The sequence below is a fragment of the Pelodiscus sinensis genome, chromosome 8 (assembly GCF_049634645.1).
Source record: "Pelodiscus sinensis isolate JC-2024 chromosome 8, ASM4963464v1, whole genome shotgun sequence".
Taxonomy (NCBI): Eukaryota; Metazoa; Chordata; order Testudines; family Trionychidae; genus Pelodiscus; species Pelodiscus sinensis.
Window position 1 is genome coordinate 57,520,924 of NC_134718.1, and position 25,092 is coordinate 57,546,015.

At 41.4% G+C, this 25,092-nt stretch overlaps 2 long non-coding RNA genes across 3 annotated transcripts in view; one reads left to right on the forward strand and one right to left on the reverse strand.

The window, feature by feature from the left end:
- LOC106732033 (uncharacterized) overlaps nt 1-15,909 on the forward strand; it is a 57,398-nt gene extending 41,489 nt beyond the window's left edge. The window contains exons 2-3 of the long non-coding RNA XR_001368271.3: nt 14,283-14,330; nt 15,783-15,909. This is a non-coding gene — a long non-coding RNA (uncharacterized LOC106732033). The remainder of the gene's footprint in view (nt 1-14,282; nt 14,331-15,782) is intronic.
- The window catches only part of LOC142830443 (uncharacterized), a 121,653-nt gene that overhangs the window by 76,217 nt on the left and 20,344 nt on the right, over nt 1-25,092 (reverse strand). For both annotated transcript variants that reach the window (XR_012905682.1, XR_012905681.1), the window contains exons 2-3: nt 19,014-19,086; nt 4,834-4,939 (exon numbers count right to left, since the gene is read on the reverse strand). This is a non-coding gene — a long non-coding RNA (uncharacterized LOC142830443). The remainder of the gene's footprint in view (nt 1-4,833; nt 4,940-19,013; nt 19,087-25,092) is intronic.

Here is a 25,092-nt window from a genome sequence, read left to right on the forward strand (position 1 = left end):
CAGTTGTACTTGTGGAGTGCTAATCTGGAAACCTACAGAATGAGATTTTTAAACAATATAGACATGCAATGATATATGCAATCTGCATGCATAATTAGTAATTATATATGCAAACCTGATTTCATGAGCAACTGTGTCCAGACATTGGCATATGAAATGTACCTCACTTGCATATATAATTGCCAACATTTTGCATTAAAATTAACTATGTGGTTTACACACACAGCTGTGTGTCTATGTTAGAAAAAAAACAATTTCACAAATGCTGTGGGGCATTTTCCATATTTTGAGGTTTGGTTCTATTTAATGCAGCTGGACCACTGATTAGATATCCTGCTTGGTGACGTAGCTTGTTTACTATCCCACCCATACTGGAACACAACATGAGTGGTTCTCAACCAGGGGTCCAAGGCCTCCGGGGCAGGGGCCACAAGCAGAATTTAGGGGCTGGCCTTAGACTCACTAAGGCCTAGGTCAGAAAGGTGAAGCCGTGCCATGCAGGACTGCAACCTAAGGCCTTGAACCCATGACCGCGGGCTGAAGCCAAAGCCTGAGCAATTTAGCTCCATGGTACCCCCTCTGGCAATTGCTTTACTTGATGTTCATTTATGCAGGGGTGGGGAACTTTTTGGGGTCAGGAGTCACTAACCCACAGAAAAATCAGTTGGAGGCTACACACAAGTGAGAAGGAAAAAACCCCCAAACAAACCCTCACTGACGTGGCCCTCGACTGAGAAGGAGAAAGACACTCCTCACGTTCTCCTACGATCCCAGAGTCTAGCGGGGCCCAGCATAGTAGATTTTGTGTGCTCCAGCCTTGCAGTGGGGCAGGGGCGGGAGCGCCAGCACTGACTCCCCAATGCTATTGGGGCCCCTGAGCTTCAGGGGCTGGATCCAGGTAAGCTGAGGGCTGACTCAGGCCTGAGATTCCCCATTCCTATCCTAATGCCTGCCCTTGCTTTTGTATGCAAAAAAACACAATTGTTGTGTCACAGCTGGGCTATGGAGCTTTTGTAACATGTTGAAGGAAAAAGATTGAGAACTCCTACTTTAGATTTAATTAAAACATAGCCATAGGTACAATGCCAGTGATTAAAAAAGGATGCTCCCCTTCAGAGGTGATCAAGAACACTGGCAAGTTTTCTTTTTTTGGGGGGGGGAAGGGGGGAGTTTCCCCAACTTCATAGGAGCATTTCACTTTCCAGAAAGCAGCCCGATAGCAGTTGGCAATAGCTAATTTACCACTTGCCTCTTTCTCAATGTAAAAACAGAAAACAGCACAAGAAACAGTTTGTCTGTAGCTGATTGCACTTGTAAAATGGAAGAACGTCATTCAAGCATTACACACAGCATCTCATTAAGCCCCCCATAATATATAACATTAATACAAATGAAAGAATTTCCTATAATAATTTCATGGTCAAACTGTGCAGCTGATTTGTATCCTGTAATGGTCCATAAGTTATAAATACACATTTGTTTTCTTATTGGGCTGCTTCATGCTCCCCTAAACATATAGAAAAATCTTTTATTTAATTTACTCTTTCTTCCAGAGTAATTACTGATATCCTGCCAAGTGGTTGGGTGGGGATTGAGGCATTGAAATTCATAAGTTATTACTTTAAAAAATGTAACAAATACATCTTGCCTAATGATCTTACATATTGCACACAGAAGCTATGTACCACTTGGATCTGTCTTCCCAATGTGAGATCCTAGCAAACTCAGGTTAGCATGTGGCTCCGACAGGGGACTTGGGGTTTATTTACAATACCACAGTGCAGAATACCTTTTTATTATTTTCACCTAAGGAGCCAACACATATCCAAATGATTTAAGTAAAAATGTCCAGCCTCATATTAAAAATCACAAGAGAATTTGTACCCGCAAACCCTAGCTCAATAGATCTGACATAGTTAGCCCTTAAACAAATCTTTACAGTTTGCAAATTAAAACTGCTCTGTTATTGTTAACTTAGGTTTTGACGGGCAGGTGAAGAAATTAATACTCTGCATATAATTTTGGGGTTACAGAATCACACTCTTTACCTTTTCAACCACAAACATCTTACCTCAGTTCTAGTGAGTGGTGACACAAGTATATTGCAAATATTATGCAATGCAGATACCTGTTCAAGGAAATTAAAGGTACCCTTAATATGCTTTTGACTGAATAGTGATTCACTTGCTCCCCCCCCATTGAGAGTTTTCTATGTGAGAGACACTGCAATAGTTGTGTGGATACACTGCTGGAGGTGAGGAAGGGGAAGGAAGGGGAAGCCTTGGAACGGCTTTTCCTGAATTTGAGCAGCTTCTTTGTATTTGTCAGATTCATTATATTGCCACATTTAAAGTAATCAAAACTGTTTTCAGATGCCTGGGCAGCCATCTGGCACCATCTTAAGTTGTTCTTTTGTTGTGGGACTTACATAGAAAGTCCTGGTGCTCAAGTAATATAGAGAAACATAGCCCATGAGTAGCCACAAAAACCCAAAGACAGCAAGAGTTTTCCGTGGTGTGTGCCACATGCACAGAAGTAAGAAAAATAATAAGGGGGGAAAGAGAACAGGTATTTGAAGCAAAACAAGAGAAAAATAGAACCAGAGGATAAAGATACCATTAAGGAAAAACAATTTAACAATACGGAGAATATGTAATAATATAATACTGTTTTGATACAAAGCAGAGGATGGCATAAGAGAGTTACATTTCATGCAGGTGTCACCTCTAGAAAATCTTCCTATTCATTCTTCTGTGAGAGTCATTCAGGATTTAGCTCACAGTGTGAGCATGTGTCTTCCAGAAGCTCTCTTCAGTGAATGCAATGAGAATGGACCAGAGCTGCACACAGAAGGAATGCTTATTGACACCAGCTGAGGGCTAGTCTGCAGTAAGCCTTCAGTCCCCCTTGAATGAGGCAGTTTCAGCTTCTTGCTGCCGCCACCACACAACTCCAGCTGCCCCTCGCAGCCACACACATTGATTATTTTTGCCTGGGATTTACACTTTGATTGATGTGTGTTGAGAACAGATAGTTTGTATTAATGAGCGCGGGAGAGAGAAAAGTAACGAGGCAAAGAAGAACATTGAGGGCTTAGAATAAAGATTTAGCAGATAGCAAGGAAAAGTCATAACTCTTGAATACATTAAAATGCAGCATTAGGAAAAAGAAAGAGCTAGTGGATGGGGTGACTTTTGCTTAACACTGATAATACTTTACCAATAACAATGAGCCCTTGTTGAGACTGTTTAGTGAACACAATGATATTTTATACTGCTAACCGTTGCTGAAAGAAAGGCAAATTTAGAATTTTAATTTGATTTACTATCAAGCAATGTCACTTGCAGCTTGTTAACGTGCAGTGGAAACTGAAGGCAATGTTACTTCAGACAAATTTGTCCTGAATGTCTTTGATTCTAAATTTAGCTTGAGTCATTAAAATAGCTTCCATACGAACTGTAATATGCTCACAGAACTCACACTTTCATAAATAAAAATTACAAGACCATGATGAAGTTCAAAACTAACGTCAGCCCAGGAGCAAAAAGCCCAATATTTGTAAAGTATAAAATAATTATATTCAATATTTCAAAGATAGTTTCGTTGCAAAGAATTTCTTCCAGCATCTGTTCTTCAATAAAGGCATCAAGTGCAGTTCTTGAAGGAGACCGAATATTATCACACTCTGAAGAAAACAGACAGGACAGGCATGGCAGAAAACATCATTAGCAATAAGAAAAACTGTGTATATAGGTGCACGCAAAATTAATGAATGGGAAATCTTGTGAAGATCACAGGGTGTAGCATACTGCCTCTTTAAAAAGAAATTCTGTTGTCCAGTAATTACAACCTATGGGTAGGACACAAGAAGTAGTGAAAGACATTGGAGAGGGTTTTGAGGTTGTAAAAAAAGAACAAAAAAGACTGTCCCTGCATCTCACCATCAGCTCTGATAAGTGTATTTGATCAAGTTAGCCTCTTCTTTCATTTGTCAGTTGTTCATGAGCTGCTTGTGGTTTCCTCAGACTTATTCATTACTGAAATTTATTCATCAAACATTTGCCATTAATAATTCATTGCCCGAGGGCTGCTCAGAATCAGTTGTTTGAAAAACAAGTTGTGTGGGTTGGTTGGAGTCACAAGTGACAAGGAATGAGTAAATCACCTGACTGGACAAACGCTTAGAATCAGTGTGGGTATTCATGTTTGAGTACAAAATTCGGTGTTTGTGGCTATTCATTTTTTCTTAAGGGACCTGAAAAAGTTCAAAGTCAACTGAAAATTGCCCATTGTAACTGGAACTGGCCAAATGTTTTGCCCAAAACTGTTTTTTTTTCATTAATATTTTCTTTGTTATTAGGTTTGGCTGGGTTGTAGAAACTTGGTGTTTGGGAACAGGGGAGTGTTAAACGAAACTTTTCTGAGACACTTTACTCGATAAAAAAAATTAAAAAATTGTTATTAAAAAACAATTTCTGGTTTTAAAAAAAATCAACAGCAGTTTTGAAAGCAATGGTTAAACTTTCTTTACAAATATTGAAAAAAGGAATGAAAATGCATATTTTTTTCTAATGACAGCTTTAAAACTTTTCACAATCACTTTCTTGTTTTTTTCACCTACTCTAATTGTACAATCTCCTCATTTGCCAGTTATATCTGAAAACAAACTGACTCTCAGAATCCATCATTATTCTTACACAATAATCCTTTGACTTTGTGAAAAATACATCTTGGATTGAATCATTGTACTGAACAATGCTGAATGATGCACAAGTAAAGGCTGTGGTTGGTTTGTGTGAAAATTGTGGAACGGTTTCTGGAATGCTATCTTACCACCAACTCTCAGCATTCTCTGGTGATTTCTTGTTGTTGTCTTGTTCCCAGAAATATTCTAAGAGGCACAGGCTGATTTGAAGCTTCAAGGGGTAGTCGAGTTAGTCTGTACAGAAAAAAAACAACAAATGGTCTGATAGCACTTGATAGACTAACAACACATGTAGATGGTATCATGAGCTTTTGTGGGCACCGCCCACTTCTTCAGATGACTGGAGTTCTGAGTTTAGGATTTGAGTGATTTAAACATTGCCCCGAGGACATAGTGACTACTTCATCAGTTGAGCTCTAAGATTGGATGTCCTTCTAAAAGATATGCTACTGTTCAAACAGAAGATATGGGCTTGGTACATAAATTGTTAGGGGAGAGATGTAGGGGGTCACACTAGACAATCATAACAGTTGCTTCTGGTGTTCTATTACACTATAATCAACATTTTGTAGCTGTTCATAAAAGCATGAATCTCACTAGGAATTTAATGAAAAATTTCTACAAAGACTTTTCATCTTTTCCTCTTCATTTAAGCTCCAATCCCAAATTGTATCTTTTTTTGCTACATCATCTTTAAAGAAAATTAAGTCCATGCTCAGCCATCATTTATTTATCTTAGGAAATTCCCTTGGTCCCCAAATACTCTCAATTTCAACACTTTCCATCTACCAGAATTCCAGCTGAAAAAAAAGTAATTTTCCTCATTAATCTTTCAACCCAGAGTTCTTGATAATTTTAAATATAAGTCTAGAGAAGAGGATTTCCTTCATTTTCTTTCTGATTGGCCACTGTCAGAAGACAGAAAGCTGGGCTAGATGGACCTTTGGTCTGACCTAGCACAGCCATTCTTATGTTCTAAATGACTCACCCACTTGTTGCGCATGATCTTACAGTAAGGCCTTGGCAGAGTTTCACTGAAATCAATGGGGCATCACTAAGTTCCTTGCAGGATAAGAACATCAGACCTTAGTATCTTTTGGAGGTAAAGTAGATCTTTGTTGTATATACATATAGCACCTAACAAAATGAAGCTTGAGTCTTGTTGGGAGATGCAGTAGCTGCAGTAATGCAAATAATAAAATAAACTATTGTATAATATTCACTAAATGGTGAATTTCCCTCCAAACCATTGGCCCAAAAAGCAAATACTCAGCACTTTCTGACCATGCTGAGGGAGAACTCCTGCTCCCGAGCATATGGAAGAATACAGGAAGTGTAAGATGGCATTATCAAATGTACAGTAGTGGGCCAGATGCTAGCTGCACTCTCACTGGTTTTACATCAGTGTAAGTGAAGTCTGACAATGCTGTAATTGAGAGCACAACTAGGTACCGTCAAATCTGCAAAGAACTGAATCTTAGTGCTGCATTTACACTGGTATAAAGAAGTTGAATTTGGCCCAGCATCTGCCTAGAATCTTTATTCCTTGTTGGCAAGGTTTCATGTTTGCTACCAACAAGGGAACATCACCACACTAGTGAATTCAATATTCCTCCCCAGGAATGACTTGACTCTTATTGTCCTCATCTAGAGCTAAAGCACTGCTACACTCGGACCTCCTTGGTCCAGCACTATTAAGACCTGACTGGTCCCAAATGAGAGAATTTGCTGGACCAGTGGAGGTGCCCTGCCAATGGCCCCCAAGCCCACCACCTGCTGTAGTCTCCTGCCGCAGGGCTTCAAGCCCTGGCCCTGCACTGCTATGGGCTGCCAGGGACTGCCAAGGGGTTCTGGCCCCAGTCCCACATTGCCCATCCTATTGCCCCTAGCCTCGGCTGGCCCTCCTGCCGTTAGCTCCCAGGCTCTGTGGTCCAGGAGCATCTGTTGTCTGCCAGGACCACAGATATTGCTGGACCAGAGAGTGCCAGTTTTCACAGAAGCAACTTGTAGTAACTGTACTAGACACATGCTCTGGAGTGGAGGGAGGTGTAAAACACACTGACCAGTGGGTTACACTAGACTGCTACGGATCTATGAACAAATGCTGGAGGTGCAGCATGCTGGAAATTCTAGTCACTTCTGAAACACTGGAAAGTGTGATTTCTTTGTTTTTGTCACTGGACTTCAAAAAGTGATAATCTAAAAAATCCCTCCCCCCCTACCCTGCTACGTTGAAATAAAAGCTGAGAACGTGCCAGCACTATCATGAGATGAAGATGATGGAAACAAGCTAAAAAGAATTCATTGCAGTCATTAGAAAAAAGTTCATTCAGGATGCAATACGAGGGAACGGGTGGCAGCCAAACTCTTGTAAAGCTGCTTCTGGACTCCAGGGGTTCGGACTGCAATAAATTTCAGGTAGGATGTAGAACTCCAAATGAGAGCAATGGGTGTTTTCTTTGGTGTTTATTTTCACAGAAATGATTAACATCATGATTTAAGAATGCAGCCCTGGCATGAAAATGACATATCTACAAGGGAGTGTCAACATTCAACGTGCAATCAGAAAGCAAACAGGATTCATATTGTGTCAAAAGCTGCGCCACTATTTGCTTTAATTTCTGTTGCTTTGTTTCAAACACACGGCAGTGAAAAAAATTTTATTCTCCTATAAAATAAAACAAATAATACCATTCACCAAACGGCCTGGTTTCAGGAACTGTGTTAACAGCTGGCTAGGAACAGGTAACTCAGAACACCCGGTGTGGAAAATATGACTATAAATGCACTGTAACCTATATCATGGTAAGGAAAGGTAAGCGTGAAAATGCATTCCTGGTGCATTATGAACATTTCTCCCTGATTTCGAAATGGGTAAAATCCAGTTTGAGAAATGTGGTCAGAAATCACAGTGTTGAACAGAGGAGAAATGCCCGCACAGACAGACAGACACATTCTGCTCGAAGGGAACCCAGTGAGTTAATCATGATTATTGGTGCACAAAGGTAGATGCTACATTCTGAGTAAACAAGCTGATCCTGACAGGTTGTTGCGCATGCTCAGCTCTTCCTGATTCCAAATCTTGTAGACCATCAAGATCCAGATAATTATGGGCCAAATCTCGAAAGGTGCTGATCATCTGCTACTTCCTTTGCTGTAAGTGGGAAGAGCTAAGAAATTCTCAAGATTTAGTCTTGCACAAACAAAGTCTTTTTCTGAAAGAACTCTTTCAGAAAAAGGCATGTGTGGACAGGGAAGAGGGAGTTCTTTCAAAAGAAGAGGAAAGAGGAAAAAGCACAGGTGCCCTGGTGGCCACTCCATCCATTGTAATCACAGCTTAAATGTGAGATAACGTCCATTCAGTGTGGACGCTATCTATTGAAAAAGCAGATCACTTTTTCTATGCACCTTGGCAGTGTGGATGCTCTCTTTCGGAAGAAGTTTTTTCAGAAGATCTCTTCTGGAAAAGCTTCTTCCGAAAGAAGCCTGCTGTCTAGACATAACCTGAGTGTGTTAAACTTCAGAGGAAAGCTGCTATAGATGCAGAAAGATCTTTAAATACAGAACCAAAAACCAAAACTAGGTTCATGAAAGTTCATAACCCTTTTAAGTAAGCCCAGGCCAACTGTTCAGCAAATGTGAGTCTGGGATTGTGTCAGATGGAAATTGTGGAAATTCCAGTGATTTGACTCAATGCCAAGCAACACTGACAACTTTAGATGGAACTTCACTTTGGATTCATTCAGAGAGTCTGAAACTCAAATCAAAACTCAGAGAATGCAAAGTCATTTCAATCTAAAAAGCCCCCTAGTTGTTTACTCCAACCATGATTTAATGACTGACTGATACAGGCTTCATGAAGCTCTAACTGTACATTTTTTTGTTCAGAAAAGATACATGCTCGGGGTTCTAGTAATATTTATGGCAGTATCAGATGTGTGTATGCAGAATATAATGATATGTTGCCATATTCTCTGCATTGCAACAATACTTTTATTACATTTTACTCTGGAGATTCCTTCATTCAGCATTTGCAGTTGTTTGCTGTTGAGACTGAAGGAATTTTTGAACATTTCAACCTCATTCTTAATTAACCTCAGATGAAAATACACATTAAATTAGATAGGGATCCTATTCCATGGGTTTTAAAAATCAAAACACAATGGACATTGCACTGGCAAAACTAAACCGTTCAGTGCCGACCATTTATAAAGTCCTTACATAAAACAAAATTGGACACGCAAAGCCATATTTTTTTCAACATCAACAATATGAGCCAAGGTTGATGGCAATAAAAGCAGTTTACAGAACTGTGGTTTCAAATATTTGCCTAAGCAGAAAAACAAGTTCAAGTCTTAGTTCAAAACAAAGTCACTAATGTTTTCACGTGGTGTTTTGCATGGATACAAATACACTATATTTTCCACAGGGCCAAAAAAAGTGTATATGCCAAGGTGTTATGATATATGGTACAGCAGTCAAACATAAAACCAAGTGGGAAAAAAATCCACATGAACAACTCCTACCAAAATCTGCTGGACAAAATGTCTGGATAAATTATAAAAGAAGCGGTTACTTTTCTACCTAATATAACTAAAAACTAAGGAAGAGCAATACAATTTTGTCTCGAACCCACTTTTCCTTAGTAGAGAAAAAAAAAAGACAAAATCTCTATAAGTGGTAAAGAGATGTCCATTGAAACCTTTTTTATGATTCCATGAGAGAACTTTTCTTCTTTTGTCCACAGACAAGCAGGTGTTTTGAAAGTTATACCAGTTGATTACATATGATTGTTTTAATAATCTTTTTTAGGGTCTTGAATAAGAACATTTCTCATGCAACTTCAGACAGGTGGGGGGGATAATAATTTTAATTTTAATTTTAATAATAATTTTATTATGGAGCCATTCCAAGAATTTATAAGTGGTCAAGGGCTGCAATCTTCTATGATATTAGTGGAGGAGGTATGGGATTTGAGGTCGAGGTTGGATGCAGAAGAGAGCTCAGGATAGGGGATGAGAGTGCAGGAGGTGGTGAGGGAAGGAATTTGGGTGAAGGAAGAGACTAAAGATGACTTTAGGCAGAGGCAGGAAAGGTCCAAGAGGGGGTGCAGGAGAGGATTCTGACCAGGGGGAGGGATGTAGAAGGGGATGCAGGGCCTAGGAGGGAGTTATAACCTGGGGTAGAGATGCAAGAGAGGGTGCAGAGGATTTGGGTTGTGGACTTAGGGCCGGAGAGAGTTGTGACCTGCGGCAGGGATTTGAGGGGTGGGAATGCCAGATGCAGGCTCTGACCAGGAGGCATTTACCCTAAATGGCTCCCAGCCAGCAGCCCTGCAGGACCCTCCACAAGGCTTCTAGTCTCCTGCAGCCTCTTGCCACTCAAAGCAGCTGGCTGTTGGGGCCAGGTGTGTCTCTATGCACCACACACCCCTTGGGAGGGCTTGATGTGCTGCCTGTGCCCATAAGCACAACCCAGGCAGCTCCCATTGGCCTGTTGTGAGGATTGTGCTGGGGGCAGGAGCAGTGCATGGAGACATCCCTCCCCCCCACCAGTGGCATGTGGTGCACAGAGAGCAAATGGCACCCACTACTGGCCACTTTGAGCAGCAAGGGGTCATGGCAGGCAAGGAGCCTGCCTCAAAGTCGCGTTGGGCAGCAGGACATTGGCAGCCCAGAGGATCACAGTAGGCCCAATTGGAGGCTTTTTCACAGTGGATCTGGCCTGTGGACCATATTTTGTCCACTCAAGATGGGGAAAGCTCCAAATCAACCTCAGTTCCATCACAGACTGGGACAGGCTCCAAAGACAAAGAGGATAATTCCTAAGGCCTTAGAGGTAGAGAGAGGACAAATTCCATGCTCCCCACCTTCCTCAGGAAATAACAATGGGAGGCAGAGAGAAAATGACCATTTTAGGATATCACAGTAGGACACGGAAGTATGGTGGGAGGGAATCAAAAAGGAGGGATGACTTTGGAAGTTGTATGCTGGGGACATAGATAGGGAAAGTCCCAAATCACACCCACCTCTCAGGCAAGAAGTAAAGAACAACAAGGGTTTCCTTCTAGAGGAGAGCAAGAGTTGAAAAGCCTGAAATATTCACCTAACAAAAGGAAATGCCTCTTTAAGAAGGGCAAGGATCTGGCCTTGCTGTCACTACCTTCCCAAAGTCTTCATCAAGGAATAAAGCCATGAATCACCTCTTGTGGAAAAGGGTGGGATTTGGGGGCAGCAGGGAGTGGTGGTGGAGGGACAGAGGTTCATGTAAGTAGATATCCATGCAGTCTCAGAAGTTAATCACTTTACACAAGTTGTTTCCTCTAATGCCTTGGCATTAAAAGGAATCTGGACGTGAGCACAATTCAAGTGAATTCATAATCAAAACTCTCTCTCAGATGGTTATTTGTGCAATGGTTCTCTGCAGTATTGCCCCAGCTCTACACCTCTTTGCCTACTGGTACTATAGTAATTGGGGTGGCCCTGGTGTGCAACAGAATAGCAACCACAAAGTTTCTAGCTGGCTGCAAATTGCTCATACACATTATAGCATCCTTCACTGTAGAGAGGAGTCAAGTAAGGGGGAACAGTGGTCCTCTTTTTCCTGACTTGGCATAGCAGTGCTCCCCAGATGTGATCCCCTCAATCACTGGTCTCTACACTGAGAGCTCTCCTTCCTGTTTCAATCCCTGTATTCATGGACTAATGTTAAAATGATTACACCACATACAACCCTCGTGCGCTTTTCACACAGTGCAACAAATTAACTAGTGTAACCCTTCTACCGCCAGTGTACTGTTCTTCCTCCCATGAACGAACTCAGTATTAAGACAAGTTAATTATTAAACGGTTGGCTGCAGTTTAAGACTGACTCCCGCCTTTGTCTTGCTGCATTACTAAATGCCTTCTCCTTTGAAATGCCACATAAAAGTGATAGATGCCCTTTCTTTAAAAGTCAGCCATCTAGTGCAGTTATGTTTTATATTAGGTCTGCAACAAAGAGCCTTCCTTGTTTAAATATAGAAGCATAATGCAGATAAGGTTAAGTAAGTTGGCTGCAGTGAGAACACCGGGCCTGGTCTCTGTTAAGATAAGTGGTCTGGAGGGGTAGGGACTCATACGGTGTGCAAGATTGGACTGTTTGACTTAAAGTGTAGAAATTAGAAAGCAACGTGAAAACAAATGAAGCTCAGACCAAAGATACAAATGGACAAACATATTTGTGATAACACGATGAACAGTTATTGGCATTTGCTAAGGAGAGCTAATGGGTTTTGAAGTCTAGTTTTGCCTGGGATGTACTTTTAAAATACCTTCAATATTAAAATGCACACTGGAAGTGGGGTTCTTGAAGGTTCTTTTTAGCATAATGTTTATGCTTAGGAAATTGCCTAATGCTTTTGGAAGTAATATCTTTTCTGTGCAAAGGAAAAATGAATAAATAATTGAACCTGCAGATACATAGGGTCAGCGAAATAGCAAGCATTAGAAGAAAAGGAGAAAGAAAAACAAATTACCCCAGGATTATCACTATTCTTTGTAGAAACTTAATGTTTTTATATTTGCTTACCAGCTTTTATGGGGCAAAACTATAGCATATGTCCATAAACATCAATCTTTTGAATGCTCTGTGGCACCATAAGACAGCTAGGTCTCTGCTCATACATAAATCCATGTTTATATGCCAAGAAAAAAAATCTCTTATTTAGGTTTTTGACTTTCAGTCCACAGCTTTCACATCAGTCAGTCATTCTCAGTGAAAGAATGTGGAGTAGATTTATGGGATCTATATTATGCTCTCAATCTTAATAGCATTTTTAACGTACGCCTGTGAGTCATCTTAAATGGTATTTTTGCTCTATTTTAAAGACATTAGTGTGTAAAAAGAGATCAAAATCTTTACCTTGAATCATAAAACCATTTTAACCAATTTTACCAGCATCAATTCTACTCCAATAGTAAAAGTTCTCTCAGCAATTTCCTTATAAGCCTCTATTCAGAGTTGTTGTTTTTTAACTTGCTTGTAAAATGCACTCTGGCTTAATGCTTGGCAAATAAGATCTTAACTTGCATGAGCAGTTAATTTGTTTTCTCCATCACATTCAAAATAAAATAAATCAGCTGAGCCATACTGAAAATATGAAGTAAAAGGCTAGATCTGACCACCCTTATGGTGAGGAATGACTTACTCCTTGAAATGTCCCATTGAAGCTTGTGGGACTATAGGAGTAGAGGTACAGTTCAGTAAGAGAAAAAGTAATAAAAATCTGGCCCAAAATAAACAAGTAAAAATATAGACACTTGCTATAATTGATTAATTTTGCATTCAGGCAGAATAACTTTTTGTAGTTTGAGAGTTGTAGCTTTCTTTGCATTGTAAGTAGTGCAATGATTTTAAACACTATTTAAAAAGTCTATTAAGCCTTCTATTGTAGATTCATGGGATATGATTTTTCATAATGATTGTATAGGCTTTGAAAAACTTTATATTTTCAACTTTTTTGCAATCATAATACATAAAATAAGAGAAGGAAAAATCCACACTGCAGTCCTGGTCCTGCAAACACTATAGTATACAAATGACACACTTAATATTAAGTGGTTTTGGTGGGAGTACTCTTGGTAGCATTCAGAAGTAAATGCTTGCAAGAACAGACAGTCATTAATGAATTGATATTAGGAGACTTCTGCCAAACCAATGGCTTTGCTAGTGAGGGTGCCAAGAACTAGACTTGGAATAGCTAAATTCTGTGGAACAGTCTGAGATAAACAGATTCTGTCTTTTAGGTGTTACAGCGATGGAAATCATAAGCATCTGCATGTAGTGGTTAGAGATAGTACTATACTCCCGAGATGGCTTCATTTCACACATTTATATATTTCGCTAAAAGAGACCCACATATATACTGGAATAACAGTGATATCCAAAGAAAAGAAATGAGACCACATGGTCTAAAATCCAACTTCTTTTGGGGTCGATGTTGAGCCACTGGGCTCCAAAAGCAACTCGGACTAAATTTCATGAAGCACTTGACAGATGAGAGAACAGAATGTCACAGCTAAATATCCTCCCCCAACTGAGAGGTTGTAGCAGTGATATGGGTGTGGGGGTGGGGAGGGGAGAGGGAGAATCTGGGAGTTTGTTGTGTAGGGATATAGGGAAAGAACCAACCATTTGGAGGTTGATCCCAATACAATCTTTGACTCATTCAGAGTTGTTGTTGGAGATATTGTCCTAGGGAACAGAATTTCTGTTAATGATCCTTTTGGGGCCCCCAATGCATTAGCGATAACTTCATTACATGTTGACCCATGAAAAGCAACTAACTTAATCCCAGTTGAAATCAATGAAAGTTAGGTGTCTAAATACCTTTGAGCATCTGGGCTCTATGATTCCAGAAACTTCTTTTTCAGAGCTGGGCAGACTTGGAATGCACTTGATTGCTCAGACTAAGTTACAGGATTTTTTTTTTAATTGTTATATTGTAGGGTTAGATGTTGACTTTCTTAGGTGAAAGAAACTGTGAATGGTTATAAAATCCCTAGGGATACATAAACTATGTTTATTCAACCTGCAGAATGAACTGAAAATATCTAAGTGACAAGCTGAGCCAATGCAAGCTATGGTAAGTGTACACTGAACAATGTCAATATGGGGAGGCAGGGGGGAGATAAGACGAGAACAGCAAACACTTTACATGGAACTATCAATATGCTTTAATGTATCCTAAATAACACTTGAAGGCACCCAGACTACTAATTCTCTATATCAAGTGCCTAATCTGAGCCCAGTACAGGCAGTCCCCGGGTTACGTACAAGATAGGGACTATAGGTTTGTTCTTAAGTTGAATTTGTATGTAAGTCGGAACTGGTACATATTGTAGGGGAAACTCTAGCCAAACATTTCTCCAGAGCTCAGTTTTATTCTCCCACACCTCACTTCCCTCAGTCCTTTATTCTCAAGCTGAGGTGTCTGCTGAGAAAAGTCGCTCCGCGTCTCCCTGGTCTGCTGAGGGGAGGGGGCACTAGCTTCGCGTCTCCCTGGTCTGCTGGGGAGAAGCAGCTAGTGCGAGGTTGCCTCACCCAGTTTGTAAGTAGGGATCCGATGTAAGTCGGATCCATGTAACCCGGGGACTGCCTGTATATGAAATCTTCTGTCATGTGAGTGAACAGTAGTAGAATTCTCTGTGTGAGGAAAGACTATTTGTCGGAGGAAGGGTTTTTATGACTGGGCCCTCAGCCCATGAGTGCTGTAAAATAATAATTTTTAGTTACATAGTAATTTTCCTCCAAGCAATAATTTGGTGATTCTCGATTTCCCAGCTGTTTAATCTATAGAGCAAGTCTCCATTTAACTTTAAAAAATCCACAGTAATCATTCTCTGGGCAATTTTTTGACCCAGGATATAAAGCGTACACACAATTAATTCCTTAAATGATATATCATGTAGAGAGTATCCTGACACCTTGGCAGAGCTGGTAAGATTTTTCATTGATTAATAGCTCACAGTGAATGGAAACTGAATATGAACTTGGTAAGATCAACATCATCCATACAGGCATGATCAACTGTTGGAAACAGCAGAAGGAGACTTGTCTGGTAACACATTGCTAATCGTCACAGCACTCAAAGTTTCATCTGCTACGAGCATAATTTCACGAGGTGATCCTTCATCCTCTTTGTGTTTCAATGAGAAATACATTGGGATTTTTTTGACGTTTTTTTATAAATATCAGGAAATGAGGCAAAAAAAGCATGTATAAAACAAAAGTCACGCCCACCACACATATAGAGAAGTAAATTAAAAACATGCTACGAACTTTCTAACTAGTGGTCACCATATGTAGCTCCTTATATTTTAAATGCTGTATTCATTTTTAAATCAATGCCTACAATACCCCATACGTGGTAAGTATCATCACCATTTTTCAAAGAGGCAATATCGGCACATAGCACAGCTAAAGGAAGTGACAAGAGCCACAGATGAAGTCAGTGTCAGAGGCAAAACTGAAATCAGATAAGTTCCTGGTTCCTAACTTCATGCCAATCACCAGACAATGTTTTCTCTCATGTTAGTTCTCCCTAGACATTATGACTCTCTGGATGACCTTGTTTTCACAATGCCCTGGTAACAGAAGATGACTGTACCCTTCCCAAAACTCTTGCACTTTGAATAAAAGGAACCACATCAACAGAGCTCCAGTTACAAGTAAGCACATACATAAGTCTAGACACGGAAATAGAGCCTTTGATAGCAATGGCTCAAATTCTTTGCCATGTACGTGGGAACTAGAAGTGCAAGGGGTGGGAGAGGCCTTGCAGCACCCTTGGACTCCCAGCCTTGTGCTTGAGGTCCTTGCTGCTACCCTGCTACCTGGGCTTTAGGCTGCCCTGGGGCTACGTCTAGACTGCATCTCTCTGCCGACAGTGGGATATATATTAGGCACTTTGGAAGTGCAAATGAGCCCGGGATTTAAATATCCCAGGCTTCATTTGCATACTCACATTCGGGCGTGGTGCCGATCACGTGCCCTTTCGAACATGTAAGTAAAGTGTAGCAGCGGCTCTGCCGACAGCGTGGAGCTTTTTTGGCAGATTCTGTACTACTCATTTTTTGTAGTCTAGAGACAGCCCCACCAGGGTATGTCTAAACTACATGCCTCTGTCGGCAGAGGCATGTAGATTTGTTTGTTCAGCAAAGGCAAATGAAGCCGCGATTTAAATGATCGCGGCTTCATTTACATTTACACGGCTGCCGCGCTGAGCCGACAAACAGCTGATCAGCTGTTTGTCGGCTCGCGCGCTAGTCTGGACGTTCCCCCTGTCTACATCAAAGCCCTTTGTCAGCAGCCGCGGTAAACCTCATTCCACGAGGAATAACGGGGCTGCCGACAAAGGGCTTTGATGTCGACAGGGGGAACGTCCAGACTAGCGCGAGAGCCGACAAACAGCTGATCAACTGTTTGTCGGCTCAGCGCGGCAGCCATATAAATGTAAATGAAGCCGCGATCATTTAAATCGCGGCTTCATTTGCCTTTGCTGATCTGTCTAATCTACATGCCTCTGCCGACAGAGGCATGTAGTCTAGACACAGCCCCAGTGTCCTGGGGTCCCGGTTAGAACCCTTCACACCAGGGTGGAGCACAGCCTCATCTACATGACCCACACTGAGTTCAGCAAAGCTGCGGGGAGCCCACAGCTCTTGCATTAGGGGAACCAATTGAGACTGAGTGCAGGTGGTGCCCTTCCCTTCTTCACTCCATCCCTTCCCAGTCTAATAAGAGACCCATTCTCAGCACATGCCAGTGCATTCAACGCTGCATCCTGCTCTCCCTCCAGAGGCTGCGTGGGGAGCTACACAGTCATGTACATTACCTATTGGTAGCGATGGCCCTGGCTGTTACCACTCGAGAGAGATCTTGGAGTCCATTTGGATAATGCTCTGAAAACACCTGCCATTGTGCAGCAGCTGTCAGAAAAACCTATTGTGTTAGGAATCATTAGGAAAGAAGTAGGCAATAAACCAGAAAATATTATAATGCTTGTACATGAATCAAGGGTATGATAAAACTATGAATACTCTGTGCAGTTCTGGTCACCCCATCTCAAAGATACATTAGAGTTGGAAAGAGAGACAATGAAAATGAATAGCAATATGGAACAGCTTCCATAGGAAGAGAGATTAAAAAGGAGGGATTGGTCAGTTTAAAAATAAAAAAGATAATTAAGGGGTGATTTTGATAGTGGTCTATAAAATTATGCATAGTGTCAAGAAAGTGAATAGGGAAGTGTTATTTACCCCTTTTAGTAATTCAGGAATTAGGGGTCACGCAATGAAATAAATAGGCGGTGGGTTTAAAACAAGTATTTCACCACACAATGCCAACAATCTGTGGAACTCATTGCCATAGGATGTTGTGAATGTGAATGGGTTCATTTAAGAATTAAATAAGTTCATGGAGGATAGATCCCTCAATGAGTATTAGTCAAAGTGGTCAGGATGCAACTCCATGCTCCAGGGTCCCTAAATCTCCAAATCTCAGAAGCTGAGCCTGGATGACAAGAGATGGATCACTTGAAACTATACTGGTCTGTTCATTCACTCTGAAACATTTGGCACTAGCCATTGTTAGAGACAGAATACTAAACTAGACAGAACATTTGTCTGACCCAGCATGACTGTTCCTATGTTCTTTCATTCACTCTCTTGCTAACTAATGCATGTAATTAGTAGATGTTGTGCTATCTCAGGTGTTCTCTTTTTGGATGGCATACAAAATCATGGTCTGGACTACAGGAGGTTGCTAAAGGCACCATATTACTTTTTGGAGGAGTAGAGATGTTAACCCTACTGTCCTCCTGTCCCAATCTGAAATAGAGTAACTACATCTCATTTCTAAAATTGAGAGCTGAGATGGGTATTCTTTACTTCCTGCCCTCAATGGTTTCAGAACATTGTTCCAGGCTGTATCACCAAGGCATTTCAGTGGCAGCTCCTATGTTCTGCCACATTTTCTTAAAACACTTGATCCTCTATCCAAAGCCATCCTGTCCACAGGATGGTTCAGGGTTGCCCTACACCTTGCACTTTGGGAGGCCCTGCACTTCAGGAGATGTGACAGCGCCGGGGTCAGCAACAGTACTACGGGCTTTGCTCCGCTACGTTGCACCTTTCCAGCTTCCGGCATCACTCAGGAAAGGTGAGGGCAGGAACTTGCAGGGAAAGGTCAGAATGGGTATGGGACAGGGGTGAGAAAAGGTGGGACAGCTGGGGGCTTGGGGAAAAGGGTAGAATGGGGACAGGGCCTAGTGCAAAGGGTGTGGGGGCTTCTCCCAGGCCTCATCTCCCCCTAGGGATGGCCCTGCCTGTATAAATGTAGGGTCACTTATTTTACCCTAAGATCATAAACCAGCCTCTATCCTATCTTTAGCCTGTAAATTAGAATAACTTCATTGACTTCAATAGAACCAGACTCATTTATGTCATCTGAGAATGGGACCCTCAGAGCTGAAAAGACAAATATGATCATCTCATTAGCACAGGCAGTAGTAATTCCAAGACTTAGCCCCGTAACCTGAGGATGAAACAGAGAATTTCTTTCAGCTAGGCCTCCAAACCAACTCCCTTGTTATTCAATTCCAATGGCTACTTACCAGTAGAGTTGCTAAAATGTTTTGTTTCCTGTTCAGTTTTTCTGAGCTTTGTTGGATCACGTTATGCCTTTGTTTAACTGCAGTTTATATCTATTTGATAGGTGTGGATACCTGCTAATCAACGAACAGAGGTAGAAAATCTTTTATCATTACCTGCCATCAAGTGGGTTCTTTTACCGTCACGCATCTCTTGTACATGGTGAGCTGAACATTCAGATTCTCATGGCTAAAGGGCAGTAACAAGTAGAGGCGAGTCATTAGACAAAAACAGTAAAATGGATGTAACATGCTGGTGCACGAGCGACTGTTGCCTTAGGACTCCATTAACTTGCACATTCCTCTCTTGAAAGCTTTTATACACAATACATGCCTTAAAGCTAGTGCTCCTTTCCTGGTTCATTCCTCTTTGGAGTCTGGTCAGACCAGTTCAGAGAAAGTCCTTTTGGATGCGTTTCAGTAATTTACTCTTAATACCTATGACTTTTGTGTCCTAGCGCTGACTAGTTTGCTAAGCTGACCATATCAGTACAATGTCACTAGAAAGCTGTGTGCCGGGGTCCTATTTTAATACACTGATTCACCAAATCTGCTGCAGAGTTTAGCTAGAATAAACTGTCTCCTTAGCAGCTCCAGACAGATTGGAATGATAGTGGAGATTCAGTTAGTGGAAAGATGCCTTTTCCTTCTTGTCCTAGTGTAGAAAAGACAGGCTGTGGCTAAGTGATCATACTCTATTAATACCTTCCAGTATTAATACCTTCCAGTCAATATTAAGGAAGGGAATAATTCAGAGTCTCAGAAGATGGCGGGGGAAAGGGTAAGCCTACAGAAGGAAAAGTTTGACTCTCTATGTTGGGAGGACAATATTTTGGCATAAGAATTGCACACTGGACAAGGCATTTTGCAATATCAAAAATTTATTGTTGTTTAAACCTTGCTTGTGAATGTCCTCATAAACCCACATTCACAATCTCCTACCATAACATTAAAAAACAGATACCTTCAAATTTTGAAGCAGTGACTTTTTTTGGACAAACTGAAACAACAAATGGTCTGGTAGCACTTTATAGGCTAACAAAACATGTAGATGGTATCATGAGCTTTCGTGGGCACAGCCTACTTCTTCAGATGACTGGAGTTTTGAGTTTGAGTTTTGGACAGTTCATGGTGTTGTTTCATTCTCTAATATTACCTTTTCCTAGTAATTGATTTTGAGCAAGGTGTTTGTAGGCTTCTGAAGGGGATATGTGGAGATCTAGCCTACGATTTTAGTTTTGATAGAATACAAATGGCTAAAGTGGAGTTAATTGTCACCATTTAAAAAAAGTCAACATTATCATCACCTGCATATTTGACTGTACCATCCAGAGTGGTTACATTTATGGTGGAATTTCTCATTCCAGAAGTTCTCAGGATTTTGAAGTGAGAGCTGCATCTTAGGCAAGACTGGGCAATAATTTCTGAAGGGGATCCACTTCACAAATTTCTGAAGTGGCCCTGGGCTGCCCTGGAAAAGGCAGGGCCTTGAGCAGAATAGGCGGGGCAGGACACTTCCTGTGCTCCTCCGCCCACAGACCCTGATTGGCCTGGGGATGGGGAAGCATGTGAAGTCTTTCACCTCCGCCCACCCCCCGGAGTTCTGAACAGCTGACTGTTCCCTCTAGATACTGTGTGCCTGTGTCAGTGGGAGGAGACTTTGCGTACTCCCCATTCCCAGGCCAATCAGAGCCTGGAGACGGGGGGGAGGAGGGGGAAGCGCTCCCCAGCTCCACCTTGAAGCAGGACATGGCACCTAGAGTGAACTGCCAGCTGTTAAAAACAGCTGTTGTTCCCTCTGGTGCCACACGCTCCTGGTGGAGGAAGGAGACTCCACATGCTCCTCTGTCCCCAAGTCTCGATTGGCCTGGGGGCAGGAGAGTGGCAGGGCAGTCGTGGGCCAGATCAACTGGCTTGGTGGGCTGGAACTGGCACACGGAGGCTCTCTTGCCCACCCCAGATCTTCGGTATAGAGAAAGTCTCCTGGATACATTTTCCCTTCCATTCATGTTTCTGCTGCCTACCTTCCCTTTCATGGTCTTGTGACATCCTTATAGAAGCTTATCACTTTCTTAAATTACAATGTAATGTCAGGAAAGTGGCCAGTGTATTTTTAGTTGCTTCATGATGCACTTTAGCAAATAGTCTCAGAGGGTTAGTCAAGTTAGTCTGTAACTTTTAAAAAAACAACAAGTAGCCCTATAGTATCTTAGAGATTTTTGCCCATGAAAGCTCATGATACTATATATAGTTTTTTGTTAGTCTCTAAGGTGCTACAGGACTACTCGTTTTTTTTAGCAAGGAGAAAAAACAGCATCTTGTGACTAACCAACTTTCCATAGACCATGACCAAGTGCCCCACAGACAACCAATAGTCCACAGGTCACAGTGTGTGACCCTTAATTTAGAAAACTACAAAGAGCATTGTAAACTGAACAGCTATACATGGAAAATATTAATACGAACATCCATTATACAAAAACAGAGTGTGTCCCATGATACTTTTAAACGCTCCTGATTGAATAAAATCATTCTGTTTGCTTGTGCTGTTGGGGATGGAAATCCTGCCCCTAGAACTCAGCAAGAAGCAGTTCTCATTGTTTTCTCACTCTGTTACTAGGTAAGAAAGTCTCACAGGCTTTAGATGTTGTAAAATGGAGGCTGACAGACATTATAAAAAATGTAACTGGGGTCTAAATCATTCTGTGCAGCCCTGCTAGCTTGATAATTATACATGATTGCAGATCCCTATGATTGCTTCTGTGACTCTGAATGGAGTTTTAAGGGACGGGAGGAACAGGTGGACTAGGAAGATGATTGAGGCCTTTCAGGATTGATTTTATTTAATTTCAAATTCATAACATGCTTGGGAAATCAAAATATATTAACAGAACCTGTAAACTGGGTGTAACTCTTAAAGGGGATCAAAAATAATCCAGATATGTTGTCAACTTTCATAGTTTTTGACTTGTGGATAAGGAATTTAGATTTGGACTCCAGTATTACTTCAAAGAAAAAATTATAAATTGGAAGTGTGACCCCTTAATAAAGCTACATCTGGTAAGATTATCCTTGAGAATTGCAATTTGTTCCTTGCACAATTTGTTCATATGAATCCAATATACACATACACAAAAGTACAATAAAAGTAGGAAACTATGTATACTTGGGTAAGGGTTTTTGTTTTGACAAATACAATCTTTTCCCCCATTGATACTAAAATAAACATGACTTATTCTGCTTTGTTCATCATTATTTGGTTCTATATCATTCCAAAATATAGTTTCAGTATCAAAAGTTTGAGACTCTCAACTATCAGAAAGCTTGATAAAAATGTCATGAAAGCTGGACTCCAGGAATATATACATTGACCACAGAGCAACATTTTATTCAGCATATTTCAAAGCAATAAATACCACAAGATCATCAGGTGAAACTAGCACCAGTCACCTGTCTACATGAAGGTTTCCATTAGAAAAGTGTTTTGTTGCATAAATTGCAATAATCTTTGGAGACTTTTATATCTTTTCATTAGAATTAAGTAAATGTTACTAGAGGATTCAGGATTTCTGAAAGCAAAGATGCTTTTCCTGCATATAAACTTCTCCAGATACTTACTTTACTTGTATCTTCTCCATAGGTAGGGCCCTACAAAACTCATAGCTGTGAAAAATGCATCATGTGCTATGAAATCTGAACTCTCCCTGGGAAATCTGATCTTTTGTGTGCTTTTACCCTGTGCCATACAGAGTTCACAGGGCGAGGGTAGGAATGTTAAATATAGTTTAACCATCTAATTGACTAGTCGATGGATTTTCCACTGACTAGTCGATCAGTCAATAAGCAGGGGAGCTGCAGCAGGGTTAGCTCCCGGTCCTGGCAGCAAACCCAGCTGCAGCTCTGCCCTTTAAATGTATTAAGAGCCAGCAGGCTCTTAATGCATTTAAAAGGCTGAAGCACAGCAGGGGGGACCCAGCTGGCTTGTGCTGTGTCCCCTCTGCTGAATTTTAAATGTTTTAAGAGCCCGCAGGCTCTTAGTACATTTAAAGGGCTGGTGCACAGAGCAGAAGTAAGTGTGGCATTACCACGACTCCCCTACAATAACCTTGTGACCCACCCACTACCCTGTGTAGGTCAGTACCGCTATAGGTACAACACTGAGAAATTTCAAATGTAAATATCTGAAATCATGGAACTGACCAAAATGGACCATTAATTTAGTAGGGCCCTACCCACACATCACTGCATCCCTTATCCTTAGGAAAACAGCCTTGCATTTCAGCCTCCCATATTTCTGTCTCGATCCGTATAATCAGCTGTCTAGGTCTTTTTTAACATTGTTCCCACTGAAAGACCTATGTTTGTGCAAGATAATACTGCATCTTTTTCTTGGTTCAAAATCAAGCAGGGTTTGACATATTCATAGATTTTAAGGCAAGATGGGATTAGATAATCAAGTAGGGATGTTAACGGGTAACAGGTTAATCAGTGACCCAGTCAGCATCACCCATAATGGTGATGCTTACTGGATAACAGTAAACTGATTCCCAGGAGCAGCCCCCTGCTCATGACCCACCGTGGGTGCAGGGCTTCTGCAGCGCTGCGGGGCCCCTGTGTGGGCAGCATTCCTATGCAGGCTCACCAGGTCTGCTGGCAGCGGCACTGGGTTGGAAGCCAACAGAACCACGCTGAGTCAGAAGAAGCCACCCTGAAGTGGCCCCCAGCCCACTCTTTTTTTTTTTACCAGTTAACCAGATGAACTTCACATTTAACCAGTTAATCAATAAAACAGCATTTCACATTCCTATAATTGAGCCAAATAAAAATAATGACTGGTGTAGGGAAAGTGAAAAAAGAAGTGTTACTTATTCTTTCACATAATGCTAGACCCAAAGGTCAGCCAATGAAATGTATAAACAGCATGTTTAAAACAAATAAGGAAGTACTATTTCACAATGCGTAGTCAGCTTGTTGCCAGACGATGCTGTGAAGCCAAGAGTATAACTGCATTAAAAAAACACACAAAATAGTCTGTGGAGGACAGGTTCAAGAGGGCCGGCAGACTTGCCAAGCCCCTGGGCAAGGTGTGTGTGGGGACAGCTTTGCACTCCCAGAAGGGGTGGAGCCTCAGGCAGAAGGGGCAGAAGCTGTAACTCCCGATAACCAGCCCTTAGAGCCTTCCAGCAGGCCTGGCTAGGCCTATCGATAGTTTTTAGCCAAGCTGATCAGACACAGCCCCATGTCCAGGGATCTTTTGGAAAAGGCTTTATTTTCCGAAAGATCCGCGTCTAGACTGGCGCTTTTTTCCGGCAAAGCTCTGAGCTGGAAAAAAGCGGCAGCCATGTTTATCCAAATGAAGCGGGGGGGGGGGGGGGGGGAGGATTAAATCCCCGCTTCATTTGCAATTGCGATGTGTCTAATTTGCATCCCTTTTACGGAAAAGGGATGCAGTCTAGACACAGCCAAGTAGTGAGACTCTCTTTCTGGCATGTCTTTCAAATCAGGCCTAACAAATATTTGGTTTCCAACCTTTTCTCACACCCTACACCCCATGCAAAAAAACAAAAAAAAAAAAAAGGAAAAATAAATTAATTACTGATTGCATCCCTTTAAAAACATGACTTTTTACCTTTCAAGTGACTCCATTCAAGCACAGCCTTCAGACTCTGGGGAAGCTGAGGATGCATCAGAAACATTTTGAGCTGTTTCTTTTACAGTAACAGCAAACTGGTGTGGCATCCTCCTTATGGGTCCAATATGAAATACAGTGATGATAGTATTTTAGATAGGGTATTATGGCCATTATACAAAACATGTACACCAAAGCCCTGTGAACAGGATTATGCTCAGGCTATGTCTAGACTACAGGCTTTTTGAGCAAGAAAGCGTTTTTCGGAAGAGATTTTCTGAAAACACTTCTTCCGAAAGAGAGCATCCACACTGCAAAAGTGCATCGAAAAAAGCGATGCGCTTTTTCAAAAGATAGCATCCAGACTGCCTGGATGCTCTCTCGCATGTAAGCACTGATTGCTATGGACAGACTGGCCACCAGGGCACCTGTGCTTTTTCTTCTCCCCTCTTCTTCCCAAAAAACCTCCCTCTTCCCTGTCCAAACACACCTTTTTGCGAGAGAGCTCTTTTGCAAAAAGGCTTCTTCCTCGTAGGATGAGGAATACCAAGATCACAAAAACCCCTC